Consider the following 27,768-nt stretch of genomic DNA (forward strand, 5'->3'; position numbering starts at 1 on the left):
CATAGAAGCAGGAGGATGGGGAATGGATAGGGGGTTCCTGGGTAGAGGTGGGGCAGAAATAGGGTAAGACGATAATATCTGAAATGTAAATAAAATATCCAATAAAAAAATTTTAAAAAAAGAAACAAAATATTCCTTTTATCTGCAAAAAAACTCACATTAACTTTAAAGTAGAAGCCACCTTAAGGGAAAGTCGGGTGAGAAGTTGTCTAATGAAATGGGATCCAAAGGCAAGCAGCCTTTGCCGTGTTGTGTCTCACAAGAAAGAATTCAAACTAAAACTAAAAGACATAGAGAAGGACACTTCATTCTGATGAAAGGAACAATTAACAACACACAAACAAACACAACCAAAAATCCCATTACTATCCTAACATATAACCAAACTCTGGTGCAACTAATTTCATAAAGCATTCTGCTAATATAAATAAAGACACAGATTAGCATCAACCTAATAGTAGTACGGGATTTCAATAGCCAAATTTCCTCCATGAAAACATCATTTGGAACAACTCCATAAGTAAGTAAATAAACAAAAATATCAGAATTAAGTGTCATTGTACATCAAACGGCTTAACATATTTACAGAATACTCTACCAAAACACTAAAGGATATAAATTCCATTCAGCAGCCCATGGAAGCTTTCCTAAAATAAAACAAAACCTAGCATGTAAAACAAATCTTTTTTTTTTCATTTTTATTTATTCACTTTACATCCTTCTCACTGTCTCTCTTTCCAGGCACCCCCTCCCACAATCCTTCCTCCATCTCCTCTCCCCTTGGCCTTTGAGAAGGTAGAAGCCTGAGTATCCCCACTCTGGCACATCAAGTCTCTGTGGGGTAAGATGCATCCTCTCCCTCTGAGGCCAGACAAGAACATATCCCAAAGACGAGCTTTTAGGATAGCCATCCCCCACCTCCACCCCCACCCCACCCCTTGCCCCAGTTACTTGAAGCAGTCATGAAGACCAAGCTGTACATCTGCTACATCTCTGCGGGAAGGCCTAGTTAGGTCCAGTCTTCAGTTGGTGACTCAGTCTCTGAGAGCCCCAAGGGTCCAGGTTAGTTGACTCTGTTTTTTTTCCTGTGGAGTTCCTACATTCCTTCCGGCAACTCTTTCATAAGAATTCCCAAGCTCTATCCACTGTTGGTGGTAGGTCTCTGCATTCCTCTGAGCCAGCCTCTCAGAGGATAAGCATGCTAGACTCCTGTCTGGAAATACGACAATGTTTTATTAATGATGTCAGGGATTGGTGCTTGACCATGGGATAGGTCTCAAGTTCAAATTGATTTAAAATAACTTCATGTATCCTATATGACCTATATTGGAGAATCCTGGTATTTGGTTGGCAGTTGCCCAAATCCAGAGCTCTCTGAGCTGAGCACAAGATGGAAGAGTCCCTTTCTCAGTTGGGGAGTCTTATTCTGCCTGACTTTGTCTGGATAGTGTCCCTCAACACAGGTGCCTGCTCTTATCTGTAGAATGACCTTGTGCAAAGCTGCTTGACTCCACACACAAGTCTGGCTACCTGCCCACATGATAATTGAATGCTATATTATAACCAATCAGCCCTTCCCTCCCGCATGATGTTATTATAATCAACTGGCTCTTTCCACCGGTATCCCTAAAATCCCATATATACTCTACTCCTGGAACAATCGAGATGTCTCTCTGAAGTTGTCTCCAGAAGTCCATCCATGGTACTTACTCAAAGCCATCTAAAACCTGTTCCCCACTGTCCCCTTCACTCTTAGGGACTGATGACCAATGACACATGAGAAAAGGGAGAACCACAAACATAATACAATAAAATTTAAAGTTGACAGCAAACACATCTCTAGTAAGTTTGCAATTACATTATGTCAAGCATGTCATTACTGAATGATGAATGGTTGAAAGAAGAAATCAAGAAAGAACACTAAATATTGCTGGAACTGAACGAAAATGAAAACAGAAGACAAAAATCCCATTGGGAACATTAATACAATCCTATGAAGGTTTTTTACAGCTCTAAATATACGCATTTAAGAAGTCTGTAAGTATACGAATATATAATTAAAAGATGCACCTAAAAATGTGAAAAGAAGCTGAAACAAACAAAACATAAACCCACTAGACAGCAGTATTAACAAAAATTTAAGTACAGTTTCTTTAAAAGATAAACAATTCAGAGACAACCTTGGACCAACCAACCAAATGCAAGAAAATAGAGGACTCAAATGAGAAGAATCAGAAATGAACATCACAACAGACACGTAACAAATCCAGAATACTCAGAGTAATTTAAAAACTTGTACTCTATTAAGTTTAAAAATCTAAATTAAAAAATGGATAAACTTCTAGATTCATCCAAATTATCAAATTTAAATCAAGAAGAAATAAGCCAACAAAATAGACCAGTAACAATAAAAAAAAGATTGAAACATTAATAAAAAGCCTCTGACTAAAATAAGCCCAAGCCCAGATGGATTCACAGCAGAATTCTACCAGACATTCAGAGAATATCTACAGCCGATCTTTCATAAATTATTACAGGAAATAGAAACAGTAGGGGCACTCATAAACTTCTAGAAATAATAAACAAGTTCAATAACATAGCATAATACAGAATCAACATCTATAAACCAATAGATTGTATAAACATACAGAGATGGAGTGTATGGACACACTCTTATTCACAATAGCCTCAAATAAAATAAAATATTACAAACATAACCAAGGAGGTAAAAGACCTCTATAATGGGAATTTTAAATCTCTAAACAAAGAGACTAAGAAAGATTCTAGAAAATGAAACAAATACCTCATGCTTATAAGTTAATAGAATGATGTTGTGAAATTTCAGTGTTTTCTGATCAAAATTTTCAGCTCATTTGTTTGCAGGAATAGAACGAAATTTTAAAATTCAAATTCATTTTGAACCAAAAAAAAAAAAGATTCTAGATAGCCAGAGCAACTCTGAGTAAAATGAACAATTCTAGAAGAACTGCCATTCCAGATCTTAAGATGTATTTTCAAAGCCAAAGCAATAATAGCAATATGATTCTGGCTAAAAAATGTAGACTAATGGAGCAAAATAGAATATTCAGACATGAGTGTATGTAACTAAGGCTTTCAAATGTTTGATGATGATGCTAAAAACGTGCACTGAAGGAAAGACAGCATTCTCTAAATTTGATGTTGTAAAAACTGGACTCGACATGCAGAAGAAAAAAAATTATATCCACGTCTCTTACATTGCACAAAAGCTAGCTCCAAATGGATCAAAAACTTCAATGTAACAGAAAGCAATGCAATTACTAGAAGAAAACATGGGCAGAACCCTATATGATATGGGTTTAAGGAAGGACTTTTTGAATAGGAAACCATTTGCCAAAGATTAATAGCAAACGATTGATAAGTGTGACTCTGTAAGACTAAAAATTCTTCTACACAGCTAATGAAGCAATCGATTCAAGGAAGACGCTCGAAGAATGGAAGAGAATCTTTTTGAGCTTTATATTTGGCAGAACTTTAATATTCAGAATGTATTTTTTAAAAAATCATGAAAACAAAAACCACATTTTAAAAATGAACTACAGATCTGAACAAAATTCTCAGAAGCAGAAATAGAAGTGGCTAACAAACATCTTTTAAAACTATTCAATGCAACTGAGATTTCATCTTACCACAGTCAGAATAAGTAAAATTGGTCAATCAATTAACAATAAATGCTATGGGATAAAGGGTTCCTGGGGTGGGGCTGGGAGAATGGGGTAAGGGGATAGCATCTGAAATGTAAATAAGTAGAATATCCAATAAAAAATGCTGGAGAGGATGCGGAGAGACGATGAGCCTGCAGTCTTCTGGACTTCTCAAAATCAATGTGGAGAACTCTCTAAAATCTAAAATTAAAGCTTCCGTATGACCTAGCTATACCAGTCTTTGACATATGCCTAAAGAAGCCATAGTTTTACTCCAGCTACTTCCTCAGCCATAGCTGTCATATTCACAATAGTTAAGAAAATAAAACAACCTGGAAGTCATTCATCTGATGAATGGGTAAGTCAAATGTGGTACATATACACGGTGGAATAATATTCAGCTGCAAAGAACATTTTTAAAAAGGAATTTGAAGTTAATGTGTAGACCTAGAAAATATTATCTACATATTAAGTGAGGTGACCAGACCTAGAAACACATGTGTCAAATGTTCTTTCTTTTTTGAGGTACCTTTCTCTAAATCTTCAGTTGTAAAAGCATAACCTGGGATAATTTCAGAAGCCAGGAAAGTGACATCCTGGCCTGGGGTGCCACGGAGGGCCATGTCTGTGTCCATGCCCCTGCTGCAGCTGGGGTTTGATTAATCCATATTGCTGAAGACACTATGTACTTAAGACGCAAAACATGGATGACTTGTGGTGAATAAAACTTGAAGGTCTCCCTCCTTAGCACTACCTTCCATACTTCCGGAAGGTGCTATATAAGATTTCAAGGAAATTAAGCAATCAGCTGTTACATATATGTATAACAATAAACAACTTGAAAACCCTAAGTACTTCTAACTTGGTGGTAACAAACAGCTCTCTATTGAGACTTGAGGGCAATTCAATATTGGAGAAATCAGTTCATAATTCCATTAATTAGTATATGTCTCAACCCTAATCACAAAAACTTCTCTTTGCAATGGATAGAAATAATTATAGAAAATCATAAGCAGTCAAAAACAGAGTAAAAGTGAACCTGGAGTGCCCAGCCTCAATTAATACATCTATCTGAATCATAGCTCCTACTCCTAAGTATCAGGGAACAATAGGGAAAGGAGGGTCAACAAGACTTTACAGCCAGATCAGGGAATCTACAGAGAGAATGTGCTTTCTTGAAATGACAGAGAATCTATACCCATGATACCTCAAAATTACGGCTTCCAAAGCAAGACATGAATAAAGACCACATCAGTAGATGTGCTAATGTTGAAGGGGGAACTTTCATGGGAGCTCCAAAGACAAGGGACTGGGGAGAAATGGTCTTCAGGGATAAGCACCATATTTGGTTATCTAGTAACCAAGTGGTCAGCCCTAAAATCATGTAAGTAACACTAAATATAATGAGCATGCTATATTTATACATTTAGGCATATATATATATATGAAAAAGAGACCAAGGGTATGAGAGAAATCAGGGATATGCAGCATGCAATACCTGGAAAAGTTGGAGGGGAAAGAAAGAAAGAGAGGAAATGATATAATTATATTATATATTTTAATTAAGGTATAAATGTGTACATTTTGTTGGGCTGTTTTGGAAGATTAAGTTTGTTTTATGCGTATGGTTGTTTCACCTGCATGTATGTCTGTGACCAAATACATGCCTGGTGCTCATGGAGGCCAGGAGAAGGCACTGTATGCCCTAGATTTGGGGTTACATATGATTTGTGAGCCTCCATGTGGGTGTTAGGAAACAAATCTGGGTGCTCTGTAAGAGCAACAAATGCTCACAACCACTTAGTCATATCCTTAGCCCCACTGCTATGCTGTTATTTTTAAGAAAATAGCTTGTTTTGGTTTGGCTCAAATGGTAAAATAATAAATAACATTAAAATGTTGTTTATTTGGTAATATTTGTTCGAACCTTCCATATGCAGCCTCTTTCTTCTCACAGCTGCTGCTGAGAAAAGTCAGGCCATACTCAGAGGCTCCCCTCCTCCTCTCAGACCTTACAATGAGCCAATTTCCTCTATTGCTATCTGGGAAGGAGCCTTTCCAGATAAGAAAACCCTGCAAGGAGAAAGGCTACAGCCATACCTCATACCAACAAGGCCCATTGTTTTCAGAAATGTCCTTGGAACTTTTCAGCACCTTCCTCAGCCAGAACTATAAGCAAATACAATGTCTCTAGTCCAACCACACCTCTAGTGAGGTGATGTCAGATGACCTTGGGCCCACTTTTTTTTTATAACACTTCTTCATCCTCTTTAGTCTCTCACAGGGAACATTAAAGGAACAAACTCAGCTCTGCCCAGCCTTACTTCTGACCCCAGCAGAGCTGCCTCTTCTGCGGTAAACTAGACGAGGCTGTCTGCTCTGATAATTTTTGCCTGATGAGTGATCCATTTCTATTTCTTCCAAAACCTGTTCTCTAAATACCCAACAATATTCCCCTTACAAAATCATCTTAAAATGTTTATTTCTCCTTTAATCAAGCCATGTATAATTCAGTATTCATGATAAATGCAATATTTATTTTTATTTTTCTAAGATCTATCTATGAAAGTCTGTGGTATCAACAAACCTAGTTGGAGGGTACAGTAGTTTATAACTAGTGTTTCTTTAAGAGTGTACTTCTACTAGCATTTTCCAGTTAACTCCAACTTTAATAAAAGAGAGATCATAGTAGAAGAGTATACTTGCGTCATAGTATCCTCTAGACCATTAGGACAGGCAAAGCCTCGTCTGCTAACATAAATTCCAAACGTCAATGAAGGTAAATTGCTGGGCCGTAAAACAAGCAAAAAAAATCTACCCTACTCAGGTCATGCTGTTCATTGGCCATTTGATTTCAAAATAGACCTTTGTAGATGTCATGTCTTTTCTTCTGCCCAGTGAAGGGCTTAGAAATATCCAGACACAAATATGATTCGTTCCTAGACTCTGAATTTTTGAGAGCTTTCTGAAGAATAGAGTTCTGGAAACCATCAGGAAGCGTCTGCATCTGTGAGTAGTATCTAGAAATCTATCTTATCTTGAATTGATTCTCAAGAAACCTATGGGAGTATATTTTGGAAATGCTAAATCCTAGCAAGCCTGGGTTTGCTTTACCAAGAGCTGCTGCTCCATTAAAAAGTGAAAATGGTGAAAAATAGATATAGTTTGACTTACATTCCTGCTCTGAGATCTGTATTGTGTGCTAGCAATTATGCCATAGCCGTTTGGAAACCTAAAGGTCAGAACAGAGTCACAAGAAATTGAAAGTAGAAAGAACTTTCAGACTGCAAAGTGGCTTCGAGGCCTGTGTAGCCTGATCTGGAGCTCCATCCTAGAGAGCTGCTGTTAACTGACTACACTGTTTGGCCAGCCTATGACTCTGCCCACCTAATGTTATAATTGAGATCAGACTTCCATAGTATTCCATGTGTTCAAGACTTGGTCCCAGAGGATTATTACTGAGAAGCACTGGCCTTTTGAGTTCTTTATGTCACTAAAAATATGTTCTCAAAAGAAATATTTGACTCTCCCTTGCCCAGCCCCTCTTCTTTTTGGCATATAAAATAACAGCCAGTTCTGACATGATCTCTCTACCATTGCTATCCTGTGCCTTCAGCAAGAGCCCAGTGCAGTAGGGATAAGCAGTCATGAACGGGACGCTCCAAGTTAGTAACTATATAAAATTTTATCTATAAGTTAATGCCCTTTGTCATTTCTTAATAATAATGTGAAGATAAATGGTTCCTTAATATCTCATACTATAGAAAAATTTGTATAATGCCTAGACTTTAGAGGGAACTTAGGAGATAAATATTAACTTGTGCTTTCTGGAACCAAATTAAATTTTATGATTCTTTGTGTAACATGGTTGTGAACTGCTATGAAGATCAGATAAACTGCCATTAAGGGGGTGTGGTCTCGTCTTCAAATAAAAGAGAAGCATAAGTTACTTCCCTTTCTTCTAGACAATTAAGGAAAAAGAATCAATTTGTAAATTTACGTCATGATACCTGGTAAAGATTAGCATAGCTTACTCATATATGCCATCTGTTTGACACTCAATCAGAACAGTCTGTTTGAGTTTCCAGTTTAAGCACATTAAAAGGTCACAATGGCCACCCTTTTCTCACAGCTTTGAGAGGACTTCTCAAGATTATTCCACTCTTCAATTTGTAATTAAACTGAAACTGGGTATTTTATTTTTTCCTATCCTAAAACACATTGCTGGGTATTGTTTGCCATGAAGGAATTTCATAAACCATTTCTAGTTTAATATCTATTTATACAACATCATAAATTTCAAGGGCAGTTCAAAGTCACTCAGCAGTATGCCAGAGGACATGGAATCATGGTGAGCATGGGATACTCTCGGCTGTTTTCCATAGGTGGTCTTCCACATTCTTCTCACTAGGCTCTGTGTAACTATCAAGAGCACAACTTTAAAAATATCATGTGACTTGTAATGGTTTCTGATTGTTCCTTCAATTTAGGCAAGTATCATATCAAGTCAAGTCTAAGAGCTATTTCAAATTTTCAGATAAGATCTATCACCTGAAATTTACCATGGTCTAATTGGGGCATTTAAAAGCCTCACTTTGCCGGGCAGTGATGGCACATGCGTTTAATTCCAGCACTTGGGAGGCAGAGGCAGGTGGATTTCTGAGTTCAAGGCTAGGCTGGTCTACAGAGAGAGCTCCATGACAGCCAGGGCTACACAGAGAAACACTGTCTCAAAAAAAAAAACTAAAAAATATAAAAGCCTCACTTTGGTTATGCCTACTCATTTAAAATGACAGAAGTGTGGTTCTGTTCTATGATTATCATGGTCACTTTTAAGATCAATAGAGTGTAATGTATGATCAATTTTGTTGCATGATCATTATCAATCCTAGGAGACACTGTTAGTATGTCTATAATTTAGTTGCTAACCACTTGCACATACTACTTTCATTAACCAAAGGTTGCAGGCAGATGCTGGATATGTGAGTTACATTCCCTGTTTCAGGCCACTCTGGTGTCCTTTGGCTGGATATGGGAGCTGTGTGACTTTATAGAAGAAACCATGTCATGAGATCATCCAGCAACATTGTGTTGGGAATAAAGTCAGAAAAATCTGTTATATGCTGGGTGAATACATATTCAGGAAAAAGAAATTTAAAAAGGCATTTCAAATGTAGTATTAAGGTCTTTTGGTCAGTAATGAAAATAGCCAGTGCTTTGGACAAGTCAAGCCTTTAAAGTCAGTTTACACTTGAAGTCTGTACACCAGACACATCCATATCCACATATCCAACTGGTACCTGGTACATGAATTCTCATATATATATATATATATATATATATATATATATATATATACAGATTTTATACACATAGTCACGTATATATCACACAAATGTATACACAAACATGCACACACATGCAATCACTAAGGTATGCTGCACATTTATATATGTAAACACACACCACATGCACAGTTACACATATCCCATACACATATATATACACTGGTGTATGCACAGATATACACATATGCAGCTTCACATGAGGCACACACATATTAACACTGGAGTATGAACACGTATACACACACTACACACAGCCACTAATAGGTATACATGTGGTCCACACATATAAACATTTACTTCCTTCCCTCTATCTATCTATGTATGTATCTGTGGGCTATCTCTACCTAATAGCCTTTGTAACAGAGAAGCCATTAAAGGAGTATGTGGACAGTGCTCAGCCATTCTATCTTTTGTTTTTCCACAAGGCCTCCTAGGTAAGGTTTGAACTCAGGGAGAAGGATCAAGCAATACCACAGGTAAGTTCTATACCATAAGATAAGTAAAGGATGCAGGAGATGCCTTGGCCTGATGACAACCATAAGCATTCAGTGAATTTTTTGCTATCTTCCCAGTTCTAGAACTTCTGATTGGATAGTCATTCTCTGAATAGAGATTATTCATCTTCCTTTACTTACACAAGTTTCTACATCCTGTGCCCTACTCCATGTTTTTATTAAAATTTCTCTAGTTTGTAAACTGAGGTCTGTTCTCCTTCCCAGCAGTCCTCTTGCCCACAGGAGGGAAGCACTTTTCCCATAGGAAATTCTAGGAAGTCAGACTTCCCAGTGTGGCAGCAATCCTAAGTCTGCCTCAGGAGTCTTGACAGGCAAAATCTTGGGATTTATGCCATGTTTAACATAATGGAAGGGCCAATTACCTGATTAGATGATGCATAGATAGATAGATAGATAGATAGATAGATAGATAGATAGATAGATACATAGATACATAGATACATAGATAGATACATAGATCGATACATAGATCGATACATAGATAGATACATAGATAGATACATAGATACATAGATAGATACACAGATAGATACACAGATAGATACATAGATAGATACATAGATACATAGATAGATGACAGATAGGTAGGTAGATAGAAGATAGATTAGATAAATGATAGATTAGATAGAAAAAAAAGTAGACATACATACATGCACATGGAGATATAATGAAGTCTCCAGAAGATGAGTGTTTATATGGGCTATCTCTACCCAATAGCCTCTGTAACAGAGAAAGTATGAAAGGAGTATTTGTTGCCTAGGTTAAACGAATGCTCCCCGTAACATGAGCAGAATAAAATACTAGGATAGTATCTTCGATTTATTTTATTATATTTTTTTATTGCTGTAATAGAACATTATGGGCAAGGGAATTTATAAATGAAAGAGTTTTAGTGGGGCTTATTATTTCAAACAGTGAGTCCATGACCATAACAGTGGGAAGTATGCCAACAGGAGAACAGACTTAGCATTGGACCAGTAGCTGAGCCCTATCTTGGAATTTTCTGAACTTTTGAAGCCTTGAAACCCATTTCTAGTGACAGATCTTCTCCAACAGGACATACCTCCTAATCCTTCACAAGCAGTTTCACCAACTGAGACAGCATTCTAATATTCGAGCCTATGGGGCCATTCTTACTCAAACTACCCATATACTCAAACATTTTTTAGTGGTAATGGCTTGGAAGCTCAGTCCTATACCAAGAGATGTTGGACATTATGTGCAAGAAGGGTACTGTGCTTGCTTGTATCTACAGCTTATTGTATTTTCTAAATCACACTGAAGTTGAGCATCTTCCACTTAAAACTCTTGAGGCAAAAAAAATTTTGTAAAATTTGGGGGGTTTTGTTTGTCTTTGCTTTCTGAAAGACAAGTCAGCTTTTGTACTTGTCTTATATTATAAGTACATGTGGTGTACTTATAATATACACCATAAATATAAATATAGTGTTTTAAATTTTATAACTTTCCAATGTGTACTTAAAGTATTTCAAGATGGATGTTAAATCATTTAATAACCACTTTACAAAACTCTTTTTATTCTAACTCTCATGTGTGTGAGTATGTGCTTTAAATGACTTATTTGTTGATGATTTCATACACACACACACACACACACACACACACACACATTATGGTCTCACTCATCCTTCCACTATCTCTTATCTTCCTATTCTTTCCACTTTTCCCCAACCCCCGTAGCCTATCTTCATAAGTTGTTCCAACCTTCTTTTGATCTTTTGCTTTTAATTTATAGTTTTATCTTACTGTGTGTAAACCAGAGCCACCCATGTGTGCTTGGGTGTGAACCATCATCATGGATAACTGAACAGTAGGTAGATCACTAAACACAATGGCACTATTACTTTTTTAAAAAATATTTATCATCTATAGTTAATTATCTATGATGCTCAGATTGTTGCTAAGGGTTCACACATCACTATATTGGCAGGATTGAGGATGTTAGAAGATTGTTGTGATTCTCTCTCTCTTTATCTCTATCTCGTGTGTGTGTGTGTGCGTGTGTGTGTGTGTGTGTGTGTGTTCTTTGTCAGTAGATTTCTGGAAAGAGTTTGACAACCTTGCCTGCCAAGTTTTTCTTTGCTAAAGTATAATCCCAGCAATTGCTGTGAATGAAGCTGTTGGTATTGGCCAGTGTTGCCATATTTTTCACAAAATGTTGTTAAAAATCTACTACTTGCTATTTTACTTGTTAGTTTATACCAGGAAAGGCAGATTTTATTTCTATTTAGTTTAAAAATTATCTTCACAACTTTTTGAAGAACTTCAAAGTGCTGTGGTATATATTTTTGGTTATGTTGTAAATCAAAAGTCTCACGTTTGGATTAATTTTAAGAATATATGACAGTTACAATATAAACATAGTGATTTATTTTCACTCCAGAGTTTTTAGTTCAGCAGCTCCTAAATAGGAACACACATTCTAATTAGTTTTCAAATTTCAATTAGAATGCTCTAATAACTCTTAGCTTCCTGACATTTCACTTGGCAAGAGGAGTGGTTATAGTAAAATTCCTGTGTATTATAGAAGGCTAGTAAGAGAAAAGTGTCAAAAGCAGGCACTTAATACAACTAAATGTAAAGTAATATTCTGGAAGTGCTAATTCTTTGTTAATTAGGTGTCAATTGAGTGCTAAAGCACATTCACTGAGGTGCGACAACAATGATGTGAGTCTGTTCCCATATGTGTTTGTCAAGGAGCTGCGTTTTCTACTATTAAGTGCCATTGATCAGACATAGATAAGCTTTTGCCAGAAATAAAGATTCCCCTTGCACTCTATGTAGCCTGTCCAAATGATAACCTAGGTATTTTCTCTTTAGTGTCCCGATCCCTGTTGGCTATGAGAGTGATAACAACCTCAAGATGCTGAATGGAGGAATACACAAGACCATCCCCCACGCTCTCATTGCTTTACAGGTGCACAGGTGGAGATGGGCAGTGACTTAAGCTTCTTTCCTGTTTGTTTTGGAAACTTTAAAAGGGATCCTTTTTAGAAAAATGAGTGTGCTCTAGTGATGTTGCAACATACACATTAAGATCTCATTTTCTCTTAAACACTGGACTATCAATTTGAGAAGAGTTAAATTACATATGACATAGAGAAATTTTGAAAAATTGATAACCGGAAGAATCTCTTCTGAAAAAACCTTTGAGATTGTAATGTGAGGGGAGAAACATGATCTAAATGCTAAACACACATCCTCCATACATTTAGATACTGCCCTGGATGTGTCCTGAAGACGAAAGACTATGGTGACAAGCTTGACCCAACTTGGAGAAACAGCCAAAAGAGGTGCCTGCTAAAGGAATGTGACTTTATGCTGTAAAACATTTTCCAAGTGTTCGAAAGAAATTTCACCATCCTGGTCTGCAAGACTCAGTCTGGAAAGGGCCAGTGATACTAGGTGACTTTATATACTAGGATGAAATCACAGAGACATGTTGCTCCAGTGATGCTGTAGAAAATGGATATTTTCTGCAGGTAGGTGACTTAAAAATAACTGTTATATATACTTTATAATGCAGAAAATAATGTCAGAATTTTAAACTAAATCCTTATTTTCCAGTTATTTTTTTCTTTGGAAGATGAAATTTAGTATATTTGATTATTCAGCCCCAGTACAAAGATGCATTTTCTCTTCTTCTACCTCAACTCTTCATTCCTAATCTTCAGCCAAAGATACACAAGAGAACATGAGGCAATCAATGGAACAATAAAGCACACACACACACACACACACACACACTGAGAGAGAGATAGACCAGAATCACATGACTTGGATGTGCCTTTTAGATGGCCATTTAAACAATGATGTTGTGCTGTCTAAAGGATTGCTTTCATTCCACTTGATATCTATATTGAAATATTAAATTATATTAAAATATCTAGTCCTTTATTTTAGGAAAATATTTTAAATCATACCCATCTAGAATTATTTAGTGAATTTGAAAAGTAATATCTAGTTAGTATCTTCAGTAAGCATATACTTAACAAAAGGGAAGTTAAAAGATTTGAATAAGATGGGCTGAGATAATTTAGTGAAATCAGAATACATATTCAAAATGATTAAATTCTAAAGGTGATCAATTAAAATTTTGTACTGTATTTTAAAAGCGTATAAAACAACTACTCCTTCTTAGATTTTCACAACATGAAATAAACATGCATTATATTCACCATGTTATCTTGAAATATGTTGACCCTAAGTTAACAACTTACAACATATATTATTAGGACCCCAATTCTGGGAGTGAGGACTCTGCGCATATGTGGAACTTTTCTCTGTCTCAATGCACTCATAATGTTAGGTGTGATCAAGTCTCAATGCTCAAGAGTGTGATCCCTTTCCAAAATGGCTCATATGATCGTAAGCATGCTTCAGTTCCTTGGGTACTATTAAACCTTCCCTAGCTGTTATCTGTAGACCATGCTCAGACTCTTGTCACACCATCTTTTTTCATACTAGTTCGTTTTTTTTTTAATGCAGTCTAATAAATAACTAGAAAGAGCCCAAGAACCAATGCCAAAGGATTTTTTCGCATGGTTATGGAAGCAATTTCCTTTACTTTTCCCATATTCTCTTAATGAAGAGCAAGTCACTGGTTGCAGAACACACAAGCAAAATACTTGAAGACAAGAAACATTGACCAATGTTCTTGGACCCTTAGTACAATGTAGTTATTGTAAAAATTCATCCTAATCTCTTGGTGTGAATAAAGATTCTTCTTAGGATGCTGTAAATATAGAAACCATCTTTGTTTTTACTCATATGGAAAATTACCAATGGTCACAATAATGTGTATGCCTGACTGAAATGTGAGTACTGCATTGTGTAACCGTCTTTGGGCTTGGATAGAGGATAACAATGCTGAGGGAAAAGGACAGCCAATTTCTGTTAGTCTTAAAAACTCACTCATGATTAAAAACTTACTTTAAAATATCTCTCTACTCTATACAGCTTTTCATCTTTGGCCATTTGTCCTTAATAAATACAAAATTTATGGCAACAAATTATTGCATCAATTAAGAGAGATTATCTGTTCAGGAATTTCTCTCCGGTGCCAATGTATTTAAGGCAGTTTCCCAACTTCTCTTCTTTTAAATTTAGTGTGTCCAGTTTTATGCTAAGATCTTTGATCCACTTGGGCTTAAGTTTTGAGTATGGTGATAGATACAAGTCTATCTATAGCCAAGTGGGGCTTCCCATTCTCTGAAGAGAAAAGGCTTGTAGCTTGTAATGGTAGGAGGTGTTTGTAAGCATGGGACTGGGAGGAAAGAAAAAGAGAGGGGGGGGAGAGAGAGAGGGAGGGAGGGAGAGACAAAAGAAAGAATAATAATAATAAAAAAGAGAGCTTTCATGCCACTAAAGAAAGAGTGAATATTCCTTTATATACTAGGATATAAATTATTTTTATTTCATGAAATCTCTTCTGTGTATAATTTATAAAATATTCACATCTTAGAAAAAGGTTTTGGTTTACAGTAAGGTTATAGAAGACAGTATAGCATTTTTAACATTCTTTGGGGAAATACATGTTCTAGAAATAAGGTTTCTGTAATTCTGAAAGTATTCTTTGATTCCATGCAGCAAGGCAGAGCATACTAAGTTAAAATCTGAAAGTCAACTAGAAGCAGTTGTATACAACAGCAATCATAGATGAGCACTAAATTGAAAACCCTATGGAATAAGTCAGCAGAACCCTTGTCAGGGAGAATCTTCCCAGCAGCATGTCTAATTTAGACCTGAAGGAAGTCTTTATTGATACTTTATATGTAAAGAACTTCTAGTTGTACTTGGCATAAAAAGGGTTATAAGGCTTCCCCACCTGGATCCATTAGTTTTATTTGTTTCGCCAAGCCAATTCAGACAATATTTATGGCATACCATCTCAGCACTTGCTACTTTGGTGCAGTGACTATTTAGAGTCAAGGTTCTTGCAAAGCAGCACAACAAAGACATCATGACCTTCCTCTAATTCTTTAAAAACAGGAAGTAACATTTGTACATGACAAGAGTCCACATTTGCATCAAAAGCAAGAGAGATACTATGACTCTCCTCAGAGAGGCAGTTGAAGCCTTGGAAAGTGTGTGCAGACAAATCTTACTAAACTAACATTTTGTAGACACTTTCTTAAGACTAACTACTCCAGCTCCAAACTCTTTGGTATTATCATATTATCACAGTTTACTATTCTATGTGTGCTCTCGTGTTCAAATCTTTGACATAACCTGCTTCTTTGTGTATTCATTTTGGATGTACATGTCTGGGGTGGTGTTTATGATTCTCTTTTGGTAGTATGCAGAGTACATTCCTGTACTCAAGACACTAGCAAGTAGGGGTAAAGACTCTCTGTAGGCATAAGCTCAACCTCTCTATGATCAATGAGTTGTCTAGTTGTCTGTAGCTTTTTGGCCTTGCCATCAGATTGTGGAAAGCAACCTATAGCATTGGTGAAAGTCTGGGTTATTTGGAAATTCCCATGGGTCTCCTTTGGCCAGCAGCTCAATTATATGTATCCTAATTCAGGACTAGAAACTTCATTTGGTGACAAAAGATGGCCTGTTAAGGCTCTGTCTCACCCATTATTTGGTGATCTCAGTTAGATTACTTTTCTATGTGTATATATTTTAGGAAATTCTACTACATTAGGCTTTACCTCTAATGCCTTTTAATTTTAACTGTCTCCTTCCTTATTCCCTCCCCTTCTCTCCTACATCCCACTACGTCCTCCCATTACAGCCCCTGCCCATCAGTCTTTGACTGTCTATTCTGTTTCTTTTTCTAACAAAATCTGTCTCTACCCCCTAATCCCTTGCTCTATATTCAGCCTCTGTGATTCTACAGTTTGTAGCTTGATTGTTGACTTAACAACTAATGTCTCCATACAAATAAATACATATCTTATTTTTATTTCTGGGGCTAGATTATCTCAGTATTATTTTTCTAGTTCCACTATTTATCTGCAAATTTTATAATCTGATTTTTTAAAAATAGCCCAATAATATTTCATTGTATAAATTTATCACATTTTCTTTATCCATTCTTATGTTGAGGGTCATTTAGATTGTTTCTATTTTTGGCTACTATGAAGAAAGCAGCAATAAACATGGTTGAGCAAGTATTTCCATGGTGATCTGAAATATCCTTTGGGCATATGTCGAAGAGTGGATAGTTGGATCTTAAGGTATATCTATTCCCATTTTCCCAAGGACTATCACACTGATTTCTATAGTGGCTGTACAATTTTGCACCCACACAAACAATTGATGAGTGTTCCCCTGACTCCACGCCATAACATGAATTGTCACTTGGCTTATTGAACTTAGGCATTCAGATGAGCATAAGATGACATCTCAAAGTGATATTGATTTGCCTTTCCCTGATGACTAACATTTCTTTAAGTGTGTCTCATCCATTTGAATTTCTTCTTTTGAGAATATTCTATTTAGAACCCTCGTCCATTTTTTACTTGGGTTGTTTTCTTGATATCTAGGTTTTGGGTTTGTTGTTGTTGTTGTTGTTGTTGTTCTTTATACATTGTAGATATTGATATTCTATTAGATGTGTAGATGGTAAAGATATTTTCCCATTTATAGTCAGTCATTTTTCGCATTGACAGTGTCCTTTGCCAAGCTGAAGCTTTCTCAGGTTTGTGGTACACCATTTATTAATATCTTGTATTAATACTTATGGTAATGGTGCTCTGTTCAGAAAGTCTCTTCCTGTGCTAATAAGTTCAAGTCTATTCCCCATTTTCTCTTAGATCAGGGTCTATCGAAACCAGAGTGACCTTCAGGTTCCTGGGGAGGGCCTGCTGGATTCGGGGGCTGGGAAAAAGGAACAAATGACTAACTGAGAGAAAAGTGTGGAGAGGAAGAGCTATGTGATAGACAGGAAGGACACAGGTGCAAGAGAGGCAAGAGAGTCTGTAGCAGTTGATCTGCTACACAGTTGGGGACAGGTTTGGGTATGGAGGAGCTGAGGGAGAATTGAAGATGTGCAGTTAGTCTACCTGCTTCACTGTTCGAGTGACCTATGGGTTTCCAGTGAATGCTTGTTAATTTTTTCTGGGATTTCAACATCTCATCTGTTAGAAAAGAAAGAATCAATATTTACATTGTGCTAGCATTACATGGAACTAGCTATTAACAGCCTTTCACCTGCAATCTATGAGCATGAGAAGTGGAGTCTGGGCTCCAGTTCTATCTCCTCTGAGAGTAAGATGTAAAAAAAAAAAAAAAAATGACACTAATTACTTCACTCCCTGAGAATATAATCTAATTCATGTAGATCATTTTATGAAGACGAGAAATGATAAAGAAACAGGATATCATTGTTATGGACACCTAATTGGTAGATCCTGAATGAAGGCAAGTCCCATTTCCCCATGGCTTAAATTTTGCACACTTTTGTCCTCAGGTGGGAGTGAGAACAAACAATCCTTTCCAGATGACCTTCTTTCCTCTCACCCTTACAACATCTCCTTAAAGGATTTATTTCTATATAAATAACCTGATATCCAGATTACTATGTGTATTTCTCAGTGTTAACCTCTAACACATCTGTTCAAACCTGTGATGCTGTAGCCCAGTTAGGTCTGCTGTGTGTTTCCTTCCCTGTAATCAGTGCTATCCTTTTCTCTATTACATTCAGTGGAAATATTTAGAGCAGCAACTCCACCACCTCAGTCCAAAAAGCAAGTCAGCATACTCTGAGTTCCTTTCATCTAAGCTTTGTAAATTTACTCAAATCCAAAACGTAAGAGTTTTCATTAGTCTCTGAGCATGTGGTATATTCTCAGTATATATTCTCTCACATACAGTATATTTATTCCTCACTGATAAATACAATTTGAAACCCCAGCTTTCTTTCTTTTTTTTTCTTTCCTTTTTTTTTTTAATGGAATAGTGTCATCTCATTACAGTAAAGATTGCAAAGTAAATATGCTACTATATAAACTACGATAGCACTGACATTTTACATAATATCAGAAATTAATCAGACAATTTAATACATTTTTAATTTAAAAGGCTTTCATAACTTTATACCTACTTTAAAATTTCTTTTTTTTCCTGTTCCTTAGAGAATCTTTTTTTTTGAAAATTATTTATTTATTTTTTTTCTCAAATCGTAATTCATTCACACAGGGGTTATGAACACAGAAAGGCAGGATGTGGGGAAGGGAATGACACTGGCGTGTGGATGTTCAGGGGGAATACAGATATTTTTCAGAACCGGGTATCGGCTGGGTGAAGGTTCAGGGGACAAGTCACTATGATTCTGCCTATGACTCACTTGTCCTTATCTAAGTTGGTATTGTCTACCAAGGCTGCCTATTTACAAGGTCTATGACTGCTCAGGCTTGTAAATTTCCACAAAAGCTGCCTGTTTACAATAGCTTATAGCCATCTATTTCAAGGTTTTTCCACTGAGACCCAAGACTTGGTGTTAATATACATGTATGACAGGCCTATTGCTGATTTTAGGCCTATGGTTGATTTTAGGCCTTCAGTGTGTAAGCAGGGCTGCCCCTGACATCTCCTTCCTTCTCTAAGTATAGAAGGGCTGTGGCAATTCTAAACTTGCAAAGGTGGAGATAGAGGCCTGACCTCCAGTAATTGAAGGGGACATTGTAATGGCTCTGGTCCCCCTGTCATTGTCCAGTGAGGCATGAGGGCCATACCCATCCCAATGTCTTTTTCCTGGAGGGGGAGTACTTTTGACATCAACCCCTATGCAGCCAGGCTTGTCCCTCAGGGAACCCAGAGAGATACTTTTATCTTTTATTTATATTCCCTTGTAGTGCTTAGCCTCACAGCCCAAGCAAGAATTCAGATCGCCTGTCAGAGGGGGTTCTGGGTGGCTCCTCTCTGCTTGGTCTAGAGGCAGAAGTCCCTCCTTTTATAATGGATGGAGATGGGTTTTGGGAACACCCTGTATAAAGTAACAACCTCATCTTGAGTCTCGTGGTCCTCCATAGTTAACTTATAATAATGTATCTGGATAGGTTTTGCTACCAGATTATTTATCTGTTGTTTCACAGAGTTAGTCAGCCTATTTGATTCTCAGGGACCAGCAGAAATAAGCAAAAAGAACCCAAATAAGGAAGTAGGGTTGGCAACCTTGGAGAGGCTGAAACCCAATTCTTGTACCAGCATTCATCTCTCTCTTTCTCTCACTGATTTTTCTCAGGGCCTTCATTGACCTATTTCATGCTCTCTTTAACCCTCCCTGTCTTGTCTATGTAAAGGCAACATTCTTCTTTAAGGGTTGTACACAGTCAAGAGCTGTACCCAGCCTTTTCTATTGTAATAGAGTAAATCAAGTCCAATAAGGATCTTTGCGATTTTAGGAGGTCTCTTCAGACAGTGAAACGAGGGATTTCTTCAGATTAGTGATGTAAGTCTCTAGCTGTTTGATGTTCTTGTCAGTGGCCCTTCAAAGGTGTGAGTAGTATAAGTTTGGAGGCCAGCTTCTGGATTAGAACTTCTAACAGCAGACATCATGGGTGATTCATTTTTACCTGGAAAGGAAAAAGAAGGGAATTCTCAGAGAGATTTCTCTTCCCTGGATGTAAATTGTTATTCATCTTATTTATGGTTGGGCCTAGCTTTGTGGGGTATATATTTATTTCATTAATCTTTTTGGTAGCCAGTTAGCTGTGCCTTCTGTGGTATCAAACAAGCATATCAATCCTCGGCCCTGTAAAGGAACTGATTCTGGGCCATTCCCTTTAATGGTAAGAGGGTCCTTCCCCATATCTGTGGCAAAGTTTTTGTTGATCTTGGTGGTGCCAGAGGCAGTCAGCAGCAGATTTGCCATGAGCTTTCAGCTTTAGAGATTTAAAAGTGAGCAAGGCATGATGGAGAGTATTTCAGGGGGACTCCTTCTGGGGGGTACTGTTCCCTCTCTTTTGTTTTTAAAGCCAATTTTTCAGAGTTCTTGTAAAATCAGGGCAGTAGCACCAACAGTCGCACCTTCCACAATCAGAGAGTCATGAAGGCCCTATTTAAAGAAATATAAATCTATATTAATAATCTTTTGTCATAGGACTGTTATAGCACCACCAACAGCTAATCAGACTATATAATATATCGATTAGTAATAGCTTCTTCTACTTTTTGTGAGATTACCTCTCTTTTGTCAATTAATTGTTGAGGAAAATTAGGATTTACATCTCTCTTGAGAATATTAAACAGACACTTAAATTCTTTTGTGGAGAGCTTAAAATAGGATCTTAGGCAATTAGCAACTCCTAGAAACTTTTGAAAATAATTTAAAATAAGTAATCTCTCTCTCTCTCTCTCTCTCTCTCTCTCTCTCTCTCTCTCTCTTGACCCTTTATCTGTGTTTTTTTTTATTGGATATTATACGTATTTACCTTTCAATGTTATCTCCTCTCCCATTCTGCCCCAAAACCCCTTATTCCATACCCTCTCCTCCTATTTTTATGAGGGTGTGCTCCAAACATCCTCCCAGTCCCATCTTCCTGCTCTCAAATTCCCAAACAGTAGGGGATACAAACTTTCAGGGACCATGGCCCTCCACTTCCACTGAAGTCTGAGAAGGTCACCCTCAATTACCTATACAGGTGGAGACATGAGTCCCTCCCTTTGTGCTCTCTGGCTGCCGGTTTAGACTTTGGGAGCTCTGGTTGAAACTTTTGATACTCCTTCTAGAAAGGACCAAAGCACCCACACTTTGGTCTTCCTTCTTCTTCTTGAGTTTTATGTGGTCTATATGTTGTGTCTTAGATGTTGTGAGCTTTTGGGCTAATATCCACTTATCAGTGAGTGCATACCATGTATGTTCTTTTGAGACTGGAAACCCCAGCTTTCAATTGTATTGGCTTTTAAGACCAACTTGTAACAAAATCTATATGACATTCAAATTCCTTCAAGACAGAAACATACTGCCAGACCCTACATCACAGTGACTTAAGTGAATTTCTGTAAACCCACAGACATAGTAAACGCCATCATCAGTTCTAAATGTGTCCGTACATTACCAGCTCTCCAGATTTCAAAGACATAGTACATACATTCTTCAACAGTTTTCTACATCATTCATGATAGCATCGTGCACATAGCAGGAAGTAACTTTTCCTTCCTGAATGTAGAAAATATAGGTAACTCCTCCACAGACTACTTAATTACTTGTTTTAACGTCTAGTTAAAGTCACTGATTTAAATTGCTATGTGGTTACTTAGAAAATCAGTGTCTAATTGATGGTTAATGCCAATGTGTAAGGTATTATTTTAAAGCACATAATATTGTTTTGGACAGTATTATAAGCCATAACGCAACATTATAATAAAGCAGTACAGGGACACTATAATTATATTTGTGGAAAGTACACTTTTGTTGTAAACTAGATAATACTTCAGATGTTGTAAAAAATGGGTTTCAGATCATTCTGATTCCAAATTTTGCATTCTTTACCCCACACTGTCTTTGTGCATTTGAGGCATATTCCTTCCTAACTTCCAAGATTGCTGAGTTTGAGGACAAATTTTGCACAATTTGCCATCCATTGATTCTACTATTACATTTGCATATAAATACCCAGTAAATATTTATGGATGACTAAATAAGCATGAACCAATCAAAAAAATTTAACTTTTCGCAGCTTCATGGGATAAAATATAGAAATTTTAAATCAAAGCATTCATTTTAGCATTTAAGATTCATACATTTTGTCAGTAGATATATTTTGAGATTAGATAGTTTATACATTAGAATGAGTAATTTATTGTCCTGGCCTCTAGAAACTCAACAATAGACATTAAAAAATACATAATGTGATAAAATATTAATTACATATATAATCATGACCTATGAAGGATATTGCCCTATGTGTTTCAGACATAGAATCTGCTCCTTCCCATTATAAAAATTAATATCTCACTCAGGGGATGGAAAACATTGCCTCAACATGTTTGTTTGTTTGTTTGAGGTTTTTTTTAATTGTCAGAACTCATTCTACTAGTATCTTCAAAGGTCACTATTTGACCCTAGGGAACCTCTCTATAACAAAATACTTCAAAACCATGTGATAATTTAGAGAGATACATATTGGTTCCTTTAGTTTGAGAGTTACAAATGTTGCTGTTAAGATTTAGTGCAAAGGGTCATTGCTTCTAAGTGAGATTTGAAGAGTTTCACGGGAAAATAGCATCGGATATGGACCTGCTTAACCATATGAGACTTCCAAAGGAGGCCAGAAAAATTTCTAATCCTTACATCACCAAAGTGACAAACAGAAAAGTGTTTTGTTAGGTTTGACTTAGAGAACAAAGTCTGGACAGGGTAGCATTTTAACATAAAAAACAAGTAATACGTTCTAGTAAAGGAATATATTTTGAGAACATAGTTTCCCAAATTCATATATCTAGACATAAAAGATGCACCTGAGTTGTCAAAGATTTCACACCAGAGGGCCTCATTAGTAAAACGTTACGTTAAATATGCTAATATTGCAGAAATTAGAGGATGCTGGCATAGGGCAAGCCCAGACACAGCTTTATAGTAATAGAAGTATTTCTTTTTATTTTCCAAAGATTAATTACAAAAGTTCCATTCTTTATGTTCTTGAGACAAATTGAAAACCTAAAATCCAGAGGTGGCCACACAAAGGCTCTTCACTGTGACAGAGGAAAAGTTGCCCTGCTGAGATTGGAGAGGGGCTCTTCATATTCTTCTCAATTCAGCATCAGCTATGCGAGTTTACAAGGCAGCTGAACTTTCTGAAATATGTAACACTTACAATATTCCTTATTCACTGCACGAGCCTTCCACTCACGGTCTATCTGTGGTCTGTAAATGCTGTATAGGTATCAAATTGGGGTTTACTTTACAGCTGCAAAAAACAAGGGGCTTTTCAAATAAATTGCTATCAAAGCAGAAAAGGAAGACATATGTAATTCTACATTTTTGAAATAAAGATGAGTATGAAACTAGAGCCAGTACATCCTCTGGATTAGCTCAGGCTCTTGAGATGATGCTTTCCTGTCACCATAAACTTTGGGGGAAATATGCTGAACTGAAATGATGAAAGCACATTTTTATTTTATTTATGAATTGCATGTCATGGCTCATCAAATTTGTTTCATTAGGCATAGGTTTTTTTTTTAAGTTCACAGCAAGGGTGCATGGGTTAATAACACTGACACACTTGCAAAACATCCCAGGATTTGTTGTTCCCATTGTTCACATTCTGTTCTGTTCAGAGGATGCACAAAGTGAATTTCATGGTCATATTTAGTCACTATAAATTAATGATAAACAAGAAAATGTTTATTCTACAGATAAAGGTAATCATTTTCCCCTCACTTCCTTGTCCTTATCCTTCTGCCTCTTACCTCTCTCCTCTTCAAACTTTCTAGAGACTCTCCAATGGAAATTTCTTTAAAAGTTCTATTATATGGAGAAAAAAAGTCTTCTGAAAATTGTTGCAAAGGAAACTGGCTCCACTATTCACTTCCCTCTTGGCACTTCATTAACATCAATATTAAGTCAGTCTCCAATTGGAGACCTGTATTGTACATGAATAATTCTGCATGAGTGGCCTATTGTAACTCAAAAGTAGCTTTTCAGTTTCATTAAAGCTATATAGCTATATTGACATGTAATAAGACAGTTTTGAATTCATTTCCAAGTATGGATATAACATTTAAAGGCATTTCAAATATGTGCTATGTTATTGGACTTACAGCATTTTTTTTTATAGCACAGCCTTTTGAAGAAACACAATCATTTGACAACCGGCTACACACAACTGAATGTCCTTACTTTGATCTGCATGGCTATTTTCTCATAATTGATAACACATGTGTGTTCTTTTTTGAAACACATTGAGCTATACAAAATAAATTGAATAAAATCAAATTTGATTAGATGCATCCAAGTAGAGTATGCTGTTTAATGAAATAAAAAGTATGTTTCTCTGATGATTTGAGTTTTGTCACTCCATGTATGTTTGTATAAGTGGAATATGCTTATTATTTATTTGCTTATCTTTATAAGTGGCTTTAAACTAGGTAGGTAATTTTGAGTTATCTGACTATTTCCTCTGTTCTGCTTTCCGGATATTGAATAAGCTAGTTGCATTGGTCTCTCTAGTGCAGGTAAGCAGTGGTTTGGAACATTAGCTAGAACACTGGCATCTAGAGTCTCAGTGTGACAGTCACAACAATAGCAGCTATTCATAACCTGACTGAACTGAATGGTTCATGACATAATACCATAGAAAGATCTACAAGAAATCAGGGAGGCCTCCTCAAAATTCTTACTGTGGTAAAATGATGTAATCTATCCAATTCTTGAAAATCCAAAATTAACTAGATGATTTTACTTTTGTATCCAGAAACTTCATCTAACTTGGTGAAAGTAAAACTGAAGTAGACAAACCAAAATGCATTCTCTGCTAGAAAATTATAAGCCAGTGCTATTCTAGTAACATTTAACATTACTACATTACCAAAGGTTCTGTTCTATATGTTATTTCTTACCATATCATACTGAACTTTGTCTTCATATGTGTTATTTCCTCAACCCAGTTATTGCACACTCCCAATATGGAACAGCAAATCATTTCAGTCACTTTAGTTCATCTTCAAAAGCTTAAAATAATTGCAATTTACGAAAATATATTTGAACTCTTCCACCTCTTCAAGAAATCCTACATCCTACCATCTAAGAAAATGAGATGAACAGGAGGGGAACATTAGGTTAAAGCAAAGCAAACAACACATGTTTGCAGAATGTGGTGGGATAAAAGCAGTGATGCTTACTAAGCCAACAAGAGATCCGTGAATGGATGAAAAACTCTAAGTAAGAAGCATGAATGGCTTAGAAATGTAGCAGCTCATAGAAACAGGGTAAACTGAGGAGATGCAATAGCCAACATCGATGAACCTGATCAGACCCTGCTCTCTGAAGAAGACTGCATTTCCACCTCTCCTAGGCAGCTGAATAATTCCAAATGATTGATGCTATTACAACACAGAATAAATCTGGAGAAATCTGAAGAAAAATATGTAGAGGGGAATCTAATAATAAGAAGGATGCAAGGCAACCAAGGGAAATTCTTCTCTAGGATGAACTGTAGCTGCTAATTTCTCTCTGTTTCATTGATTCTGACAAACTGTTAATCACACCAAGGCACCACGCTGTATTTATATGGTGGGGAGTGTGATTGGAGCTAAATTAAATTATTATATTTCTTCTCAGAATTGAGTATATGAGTGGCTGTTGGGTAATATAGACTTCCTATTTATTAAAGCAGTTATACTAAGTCTATTGCTATAGTTCTTAATGAACAAGATGTTAATGGAATTATATTAAAAATTCAGCATTTGCAGAAGTCCACCATAAAATATTTATTACACTCCTCAGTATTAAAAACAGCAAAGTGTTACATAAATATCACAAAATGTTTTCTTAGGTGTGATAATAAACATCTTACTATTTAGTTGAGCCACACATTTTGCCCTTTGTCACTTGTTTTTCTTAAGAGTAAACTTTTAAATGTAATACAGCAGCTAAAGTTAAACTTTTGAAGTGAGTACAATGTATTGAAATTTCTAGGTGTATAACTGCAGCTTATTTAGTTTCTTACAAAGTTTCTACATTCTGGTTTTAAAAATGGAAATGATAACAGCTATAAACCTACCAAAACCTGAAAGGTGTAACTAGAAAATGTATTAGTAATAGTCAATGCATATTTGATGAATAATTAATACATGGTAGTCTCTGTGGTAATCTGTTTGAGTGCTTTGTCTCACTGGGTATTCCTCTGAGGTGTGGACACTACTCTTCCTACCTGACATCTGAGCTTGTTAAGATGTAAAAACAGGAAGTACTCAAAGCTAAAGAGTTAAAACTAGCTTTGGGTTGTTTCCAATGTCCCTACTGGTAATGACTAACTTACCTCTGCTATTTAACTGCATGTGAAAGAATAAGACAAAGAAGGTATTTCAAACATAAATTCTAAGAATTAGTGACTGACTGTGGAGATGAGGGGCAGAGACTTAGTTCATGGGTTCTGAGGAAACTGAACAAATGATCGCAGTGTTTGTCCAAATACAGAATTCTATGTCTAAAATTATTTATAGAAAATATACAATATGAGTCCTAAGCTAGAAAAAACATGAAACATTCTTATGTGTAACTAAAAGTAGCTTAAAACATATGAGACAGATCAGTAGATAAACAGGTGAACAAGAAAAACCTTCAATTACACAGAAAGTAATTCAAAGATTATAGACAAAATAGTCAAAAAAGAGTAAAACCAAAACCCAAAATTTCTAACAATAAGATATCATGAACATGTATAGGTAAATTTATTCATGAGTAATAATACAAATCCTATTCAATTACATTAAAACAGTCACTCAAACATACTATCTTGTGGACTGTAAAATAATAACCAATTAAATAACAACTAAAGGCCATGAAATATACTCTTTAACAGTAATGTAATTATAATTCAAATTATAAAGCACCCAAAATTTTCAAACTTTAATACTAACTCAGCAAAATAAGAAACTATAGAACAATATCACTGATAAGTAGAGATATAAAAATTATGAAGCAAAGTTTTGCAACTTGTCCTAGTATTGTATATAAAGTACAAACTACATCAAGAGCAATCAAATGCCAGAGATGAACATCTAATGAAAACATTTCTAATTTTTATATCAATAGAATGAAAGGAAAAATCATATGGCTAGCTTAATAATTGTTAAAATCATTTTTAGATAACAAAATTTAAAAATAAATTTCTGATTATGAGAATAGGACTAAAATTGTTGTGCAATGAGAGAAATCTATTCATGAATGACAATTGATGTAAGATGACTTCAACTGCATAGAAAATGATAATGTACTGAAGATCTTCTGAGACTGGGAACAAAGTAAGGAGGTCCATTTCTGCTGCTCTCATTCAACACTGAACTGAATGCACTGCAGTAATAAAATAAAGAGGGATTGGAGAAAGGAGAGGAAAGGAGAAAAGAAAGAAGGGAGACAGAAAGATTCAAAGACTGAAACACAAGAAATATAGTTGGCGTTAGATAATTAATAAGTGAGCTCCTGCCTGGTAGGTAGACTACTCCCACGTTGAGCATCCCTCAGTTGTCTGAAGTAATTTGTCCAGGGTTGAAGCCCCATGCAATTTCCTCCTTCACTCATACCAT

This window comes from Grammomys surdaster, unplaced genomic scaffold (genome assembly GCF_004785775.1).
Source record: "Grammomys surdaster isolate TR1022 unplaced genomic scaffold, NIH_TR_1.0 64, whole genome shotgun sequence".
NCBI lineage: Eukaryota > Metazoa > Chordata > Mammalia > Rodentia > Muridae > Grammomys > Grammomys surdaster.